The sequence below is a fragment of the Drosophila serrata genome, unplaced genomic scaffold (assembly GCF_035046125.1).
Source record: "Drosophila serrata isolate PLE 108 unplaced genomic scaffold, ASM3504612v1 contig_308, whole genome shotgun sequence".
NCBI classification, from domain to species: domain Eukaryota; kingdom Metazoa; phylum Arthropoda; class Insecta; order Diptera; family Drosophilidae; genus Drosophila; species Drosophila serrata.
The window spans coordinates 254,904-263,612 of NW_028257206.1; the positions used below are offsets into that span (position 1 = coordinate 254,904).

General features: G+C 36.3%; 1 long non-coding RNA gene and 1 pseudogene across 3 annotated transcripts in view; both read right to left on the bottom strand.

Annotated features, from left to right (window-relative positions):
- LOC110187781 (uncharacterized) overlaps positions 1 to 202 on the bottom strand; it is a 231,703-nt gene extending 231,501 nt beyond the window's left edge. For all 3 annotated transcript variants that reach the window (XR_015272693.1, XR_015272694.1, XR_015272692.1), the window contains exon 1: positions 39 to 202. This is a non-coding gene — a long non-coding RNA (uncharacterized LOC110187781). The remainder of the gene's footprint in view (positions 1 to 38) is intronic.
- An 8,148-nt stretch (positions 203 to 8,350) lies between these two features.
- LOC147642996 (dynein light chain 1, cytoplasmic pseudogene) lies at positions 8,351 to 8,698 on the bottom strand (annotated as a pseudogene).
- Between the last annotated feature and the right edge of the window lie 11 nt (positions 8,699 to 8,709).

Below are 8,709 nucleotides of genomic sequence, written 5' to 3' on the forward strand. Positions count from 1 at the left end.
CTTTGATTAAATAAATCAAATTAACTAAAATTACTTACAATTAGTTTTGTGGGTAACTCATCTTTGCTAAGATTCATGCCATATATATATTGAGTAATAAGAAGAAATTCGGCATAGAGAACCACAAAAAAGCTTGATCGCATCATCGAAAGTCGCTAATTAGGTATCATCCAAAGAATATTTGCCCATATCAAAAGAACGAATGTCATTTACATTTACTTATGTACTGTTTGTAGCCGCCTTTTAGTTTTAAACACTTCTTATTCTTTTCTTCTCTTATTAATATTTTCTTTATTATTTATTTTAAATCTTTTTATACTTGGTTTTATCTTTTCTTCACACTTGTCTTTACACTTCTTGTCTTATTCACGTCTACTCTCGTTCAAATCCTCTCACCAAGTGATCTGCCGCTCTCAGCAACCACTCAGACAACCCCGATTCTCTCAGTCAGTCGCTCTCCCATGCTCTCTCTTGAGAGAGCGTAAAATCTCAATTAGAGTGGCTAGAGCATACTTATCTTAACTGGCCTGCTACAACTCGGCCGTCCTGACTTTGAGATAGCCCTCTATCTCTGCTTAGTATTATAACTTAACTATAATTTACAATTTGTTTTTTTTTTCATTTACAATTCAATTCTTAGTTTACTATCTTAATTATAAGTAGTTTTAACCAATGTCTAATATTATTTGCACTCCAAACACCTTGATATGGATTGCGAGACAACTGAAACCCGTCAATATCTTTAAGCAAATATCTGTAATTTTTAACTCTTTTTCAATTACATAAGGACCTTTATTTTTTGGAATGAGTTTTCTCGAAGCTTCTACAGTGCTATCAAAATTCTTCACCATAACATAATCTCCTTCTTTATATTCTGTAGCAATTTTCTTTGTATTTTTTTTTTTATTATAATATTTTTCATTCTTTATTTGAGACTTTCTTTGTTCCTCTTCTGCTTCTTTTCTAACATCTTCTAAAGTTTTTCTAACATTTTCTACCTCATCTTCGTCTTCTAATCTTTCTTTTAGGTTATCCAAAACTTCTCCTCTCTGTGTTATCCCAAATAATGTTTTACTAGGACACTGCTTGGTACTATTATGAATCGTATTTTCATTGCATACTCTTACTTTTTCCATAACTCTCCCAATGTAATCCCTTTTCCGGTTCTATCAATTTTGCTATCATAGGTCCTAGACTTCTATTGATTCGTTCAACTTGGCCATTAGCCTGCGGCGAGCCCGTCGCTATTTTTATATGCTTCATGTTACTTTTTTCCATAAATTCTGCAAAATCAGACGATGTAAAACAACTGCCCCGATCTGATACTATACATCTAGGTATACAATAAGCTCGAAAATAATCTGTTAATGCACTTATCACCACTTTTGTATTCGTAGTTTTTGTTGTGTACAACCTAAAAAACTTTGTAAAAGCATCTACGACCACAAATATATGCTTTTTCGCTCTGCTACTATCTAGCGGCCCACAATTATCTATATGAATGATCTCAACAGGTTTGTTGCCTGTTGGTATGCTATGTAAATGTCCATCTCCTCTACCTACTTTCGGAGCATACGCTATGCATTTAAACAATTTTGAATGTGTTCTACGACTCTATTTTTCATGCGGTACGTAAAATAATAATCTGTTTTCATTGCTTTTCCTAAAGATCACGCCATTTCTCATTTCATATAACTTATGCTCGCTACTTTCTTACATTTTTCTAATTTCCTGAACCTTTACATCTTTTGATTGACAAATTACTAAATTTGTTTCGAATGTATTTGCCTCCGCTATCATAATATTGTTGCATCTACTCAATGCATCTACATGTTGCATTTGACTACCTGCTCTGTGCTTTAATTCATAATGGAATTCCTGCAGCTGTAGAGCCCACCTTGCTATTCTTGGGTTCAACTCAATCTTATTGAGGGTTAAAGTTAGAGAGTTACAGTCTGTTACAATTTTAAATCGGTTGCCTAGCAAATATATTCTAAATATTCTTAACGCGTAAATTACAGCTAAAGTCTCCAATTCAAAACTGTGATACTTCGCTTCCGTTGAAGTTGATCTCTTCGAAAAATAGAAAATAGGATGTATCCTGCTGTCATCTTTTTTCTGAAGAAGCACAGCCCCAAATCCTAAAGCACTTGCATCACAGTGAAGTTCGACATCATCTCTGTAATCATATGAAGCTAACACATGCGCTTCCATTAACTTCGCCTTTAAAAGCGAAAAACAATTGAACTCTTCTTCTTCGAACCTAAAAAGCCTATCCTTTCTCAATAAATCATATAATGGTTTTGTTAATATAGAAAAATTCTTTATGAATCGTCGAAAATACGAACAAAGACCCAAAAAGCTTTGAACTGCTTGCACCTTGCCTGGAATCGGAAAATTTTGTATAGCTTCTAACCCCTTGCTATCAGCCTTAATCCCATCTTTTGAAATTAGAAAACCTTAATATTTGACCTTATCTTGTAAAAATTTGCATTTATCCATTCTCAATTCTAACTTGTTTTCTACTAACCTTCTAAATACTTCTTTTACAACATCTAAGTGTTCTTCTAAACTTTTGCTTGCAACTAAAATATCGTCCATGTATATGATTACCTTCTTTTCTCTTATCATATCCGAAAATATGTCATTGACGAATCTCTGGAATACCTGCGGGGCTGTTTTAAGACCCATGGGCATCCGTAAAAACTCAAACTGCCCCAACGGGGTGGTAAACGACGTATATTTCACTGACTCTTCGTTAACAAATACATGAAAGTAGCCATTCTTAAGATCCAATTTTGTAAATACCGATTTTCCCACTAAGCTATCTAAAAGGTCATCAATTAATGGTAACGGCTAATTGTCCTTAGCCATGATTTTGTTCAATTTTCTAAAATCTATGCAAAGTCTAAGTTCACCCGACTTCTTCTTCACTAATACGATAGGAGTTTTCTAAAATGTTTATATCCATCATTTTCTTATCAAAATTTTCGTCCAACACCCCTCGTAGTTCCTCACCTAACCCTGTACCTACTCTATTTTCTCCTAAATTTGTACCTAACATGTTCTCACCAAAACTTGTACCTATTTTACTATTTTTCTCTAAATTTGTACCTAAAATGTTCTCACCTAAACTTGTACCTAAAAGATTCTCTCCTAAACTTGTACCTACATCTTTTTGATCTAAATCTGTACTAAAACTACCTTTATCTAAATTTTTGTCCACTAAAATTTCACATTCTTAACTTCCGCAATCTAATTCTTTATCCACTTTATAAGGGCCTTTAGTATTGTCATTCACTAAACTAATGTTTTGTATTACGACCGACTTGGGTTTTACATTCCTCTATTGTAATCATTTTTAAGGTTTCTAAATTAATTTCCAACTTACAAACATTCATAAAATCTCTCCCCAGCACAACATTACAGAGCAAAGATTCGCTAGCCACAACAATTAATTTAAACCAAATCTTTATTTTATTTTTTAATACAAAGCATAATAATTTTCCATAGCTCTTAAATAAGCTTTTGTTTAATCCAAATAAACTTTCTCTTAGAGGTTCTAACTTAATGTTTTTCGGTATACAAGAACGTTTTGTGAGCGAAACTGGGCTTCCCGAATCTATTTGGCACTCTGTAATAATAGGCTGGTTCGTATTTGCCACACAAAAAATTTTGAATACTCTTACATAGTTGTTTTCCACCTCCTTATTCTAGGGACATACAGCAATTCGGTGATCCTCTGCGCCACAGCCATAACACGAATTAGGCTCTCGCTTTGGCTTGGTGCACTCCCACTTCCAGTGCCCCTTGCCGTTGCAGTTGTAGCCTCGACTTTCGTTGTTCGTCGAAACCGCCTTTGCTGCCGACGCCTTCGCCTTAATTGACGCCCTTGCTGGCAGCTTGATGTCCGCAAACGCTCGCAACATTCTCCTCGGGGCATCAAAACATTGCATTTTAGCCTGCATTCGAAGACTTAGTAATGGAATGCCCTCTACGAGCCCATCCACCAGCTCAAATTCTTCCATCGCCACATCCCGAGCCAATCTGCACTTCTCTTCAAAGTACATCGCAAATTGTTCATCCGGCGACCAGACGCATGCCTCAAACTTGAGCCTTAATGCCGCTTTTGATTCAATGCCCCCAAAAGCTAGCTTTAGTTCTTCGATGAGCTCGACCATCGGCTTCGCCAACCGTCCGGCTTCAGCATGCAGCCATTGTAAGAATCTCCTGACAAAATTCGCCGCTGCATGTCTGTTAATCAATGAAGGGCCGAAATACTGTCCCACTGGTCAATCCACGATCGCACACACACCTTGCTGCCGAAGTCCATTAGCATTTCTCTGGCCATGTTAAAACCAGGTGATGCGAAACTGTCTGTTGCCGTTTCGCAATCTCGCTGTACGTCGCCTCTGCCGTCTCCTCTGCCGTCGCCTCGTTGCGTGTTCTTGAAACTTCTGGTAGGTAGCTGTTCAAAGTTCTCGGAACTGTTGTTGTTGGCGTCGTTGTTTCGTCGCCCGCCACTGTCGCCAACTCCAACGCCTAGCTGTCCTGCCTTCTCGGAACCATGCCGAATTCGAGCATTTTCGTCTCTTCCATTCCCGCCGTCTTCGTTACTCTTGCTGCCGCCGACATTGGCGCCGATCTGGCAATTCAAATTTGCCAGAATTTTTCTCGCCTTGACAGTTTCCTCGCGCAATTCTCCAAGAGTTTCTTTGGCGATCTCCAGCTCACCGTCGCTTTCCACGTCCGTGTCACCTAGCTTTTCCATCTCCACACACTCTTCCGGATCACTGCCTCGAATTCCAATCGGGACCTTGGCTAGCCTTGCGAACAGCTCCGCTTTTGTGCCCTTCGTGGACAAATTTAACAGCTCCAACCACCGTTTTAATTGCACAATCGTTATATTCGCTATGTTCAAATTCATTATATTATTTTAGTTTTCCAAATGATGAGAAAAATTTTGATTCCGAATCCCACTTTGTAGTTTTAAACACTTCTTATTCTTTTCTTCTGTAGCCGCCTTTTAGTTTTAAAAAAGTTTATAAATCCGTGATGGTTATTCTAGGTAGCGCATCGGCTACATAGTTGTCTTTACCCTCTACTGTAAAATTATATTCCTCCAATTAAAGTCTCATTCTTGTTAGTTTGGAACTTGGATTTACCATTGAAAATAAGTTGGTAAGTGCTCTGTGATCTGTTTTGACAGTAAAGTGTCTACCATAAATATATGGTCTGAAGTGTGTTATTGCCCAATGAAAAGCTGCTAATTCTTGTTCTGTAGTGCTCTTGTTGCTTTCACCTTTCGTAAAGAATCTTGATGCGTATGCAATTGGAAGCTGTAGCATTCCGTCATCCATTCGAATTTTACATCTTTCTTACATAATCTTGTTATGTGACGGGAGCATTCATCGAAATTCTTTATAAAACGTCTGTAATAATTGCAGAATGCAATGAATCTTCTAGCGCTGTCCGCATCATGTGGGACTGGATAATTTTGAATGACGTCGTATTTTTTGTCGTCGGGCAAAATTCCTTTATCTGTGCATTTGTGTCCTAAGAAAGTTACTTCATGCTTGAAAAATGAACATTTTTCAGGATGCAACTTTAGGTTGTGTTGCCTACATTTTTCGAAAACATCAGTTAGGTTCTTGAGCATATGTTTTTCGGAACAACCTATAACTAATAAATCATCCGTATAGAGAAATTCTTGCGAAGGTTCTAATCCTGAGAAAACTATAGTCATCATTCTCTAAAAAGAGTTTGGCGCTATTTTTAAACCGAATGGTAATCGCGTGAAGCGATATGAACCATTGTTCGTTGAAAAGGATGTGATATCCCGTGAACTTTTTTCCAGTTTAATTTGATGAAAACCTGACATTAAGCCAAGGCATGAAAAATATTTGGCTCTACCTAGTTGATCAAAAATATCATCAGTTCTAGGGAGTGGAAATTTATCAGACAAGAGCTTTTTATTGATTTGACGATAGTCAATTACAAGTCTCCATTTTTTCTTTTCCGAATTTGGAAGTGACTTTTTGGGTACTAGTAGAAGTGGGCTATTATAAGGCGATACAGAGGGTTCCACTATTTTATCATTAATGAGTTTTTGTACTTGTTTTTGAATTTCGTCTTGTTGACTATGAGGATTTCTATAATTTTTAATATATACGGGTTTATCATCAGTTAATCTCAGTTTTTGTTTATAAAAATTATTGGTAGTGATTGATTCGGTTTCTAATCCGAATACGTCACTATACTATGTGCATAATGCTGTAGGCTTTTCATTGAATTGAGGCGGGAAGTTTTTCGAAAGTTGTTATAATAAAATTATTTGCCTGGCTTCTAAGTCTGTTTCTACAACTTCGTTGTTTGACAATGGTTCATGATTAATGTTTTTGATATAAACTACTTGTTCTGTGTTTGTGGTATTTAGTAATATAAATATATATGAATCTTGAACTGTTGCTATGGTATTTGCAATATAAATACCATGCTGGATTTCCTGATTCGGAATTAATACACTGTCTTCTTCTGAGTTTATTTCAACTTTACAGATGACTTGGGATCTTGCTGGCAAAATTAGGGAGTTGTTGCCAGAACTGTATGCTATAGGAACATAAATCGGATATTTGAGGTTATTTGGTCTTATTATAAGCCAGTCTTCAGACGGCTTGAAATCTAATTGACAGTTGTATCTTTTGATAAAATCGTTACATAGTATTCCATCACATGGAATAGCGAATTGCATATTTACGATATGGAAATCATGTGGAATTATGTACTTAGAAGTTTAAATTTCAATAGAAGTTAAACCTTTTGATTTGGTAACTTCCTGACGTATACCCTGTATGTTTATGATGTGCTTATCTTGAATACTTTGAAAATTATCGTCATTTTCCTTAAATATGGATATTTCCACGCTTGTATCTGGTAGAAAAACTAATTCTTTCCTGTATCTACGTTTATGAATGTGACAAATGTATTTTGACTGAGATTTAAAGTGTGAACTTTAATGTTGTTAACTGTCGTGTATCTTAAGTTGTTGGGAGTTTCCCGAATTTGTTTGGGTTACTCTAACATTGTTGTTGTGGTTGTTGTTGTTACCACCATTACTGTTGTTTCCACCGCCACGGTTGTTTCTGTAATATTATTATTTTGGATATTGTTATTTCTGTTATAACCATTTTGATTATGTCCGTTATTTTGATAATATCTGATATTGTTACAATTACCATGTTATTGTTATAACTACCGCGATAATTAATGTTATAATTTTTACCGCGATAATTATTTCCACGTTGGGTGTACAATATGGAATTGGCGCTGCCTGTCATATCAGTACTACATTGTATTGACTTAGTGACGGCTTCATTCCTATTCGACAAATTGCCCCATTCCAATTTTGTTTTAAGGCGACCATGCTCACAATTTTTAACCATTGTTGTGATGGCTTCCTTTGTGCTGAATTTGTCATCATGTTTGACCGATAGGCCTTCATCAATGAATTCCTCTGCAGTTTTACCTTTTTGGGTTGTTTTTGCCATTTTGGCTTTAACTACGTCGGATGTTTCTCCGACTCTGTTTCTTGGACTCTGTATAATGTTAATCCAATTATTTTGGATTTGATAATTTCTACAGCCAAATCCTCGAATGTACCTTTTGTAAGGTTAACCAACTTCAAAGCTGTTACAAATCTCTGAAGGTGTATCCTTTGCCCGTTAAACTCCGGGATGGCATTCGATATTTACTTAATGTATGCCCTTTGGGCAATGGTTTTGTTCGCCATTGTGGTAGATTTTAGCTCTACAATGCTGTCGCAGGTATCAGAGTCTGTTGAGTCCTGATCTGACAATTCAGATTGAGTTAGGACTGCGGGAATAGTGAGGTTATTGAAGTCTTTTTCCTCTATTTCCTCATCATCTATCTCAGCCTGCTCAAGTGCAGGTGGATCTGTCAATTCTGACTCGTTACCTGTCTCGATTGTCAGTGGGGTATTTAGTATAGTTGGCACTGAAATGGCTAAATTATACCTTTGTTTTATGTATATTAAGTTATCTCGTAATTTGTTCAAGAACTTAGATACTCGAGACCAATGGGCTTTGTCTAGCCGGTCTCTTTGGTCGTGTATAAGTATACGCGCAGTGTTGAAGCGGTCAACTAATATTTCAGCATGCTTGTTCGCAGTATTTTGCTGTGCTTGCCGAGTTCTTGATAATGACTTATAGTATTTGTCAAAATCAATTTTTATATTTTTTAATTCTTTATGTAATTCGTCCCATTCCATTATTTAATGGAATATTTTTGGGGACATCGCTAGAATCATTCTCATATATATAACTTCAAATTTTTAACCTCTCTTGAACAATAAAATGGCTAACTTGCCCAAATAGAAGTAGATGAAATGGTTCGGCTCATGTGACAAATATGATCCGAATTCACTGCCGACAATGCAATGCCATTTGGGTTCAAATTTTATGTCGAACTCAGTTTTAATATATTTGGCAATATCATGTTCGATGCTATTCTCGTTAAGAGCCTGTGTTGCGCAATCACACTTTTCTGCAACTCCTCGCTCATGTCGGTACTCCTAATGCCGCCTCACTATTAGACATTGTGCTGTTTTTTTTTTTTTTTTTTTTTTTTTTAATTATTCTTATTTTTTTAGTTCTTAATACATCTCTGTAAAGATATACATACAGTCGAGTC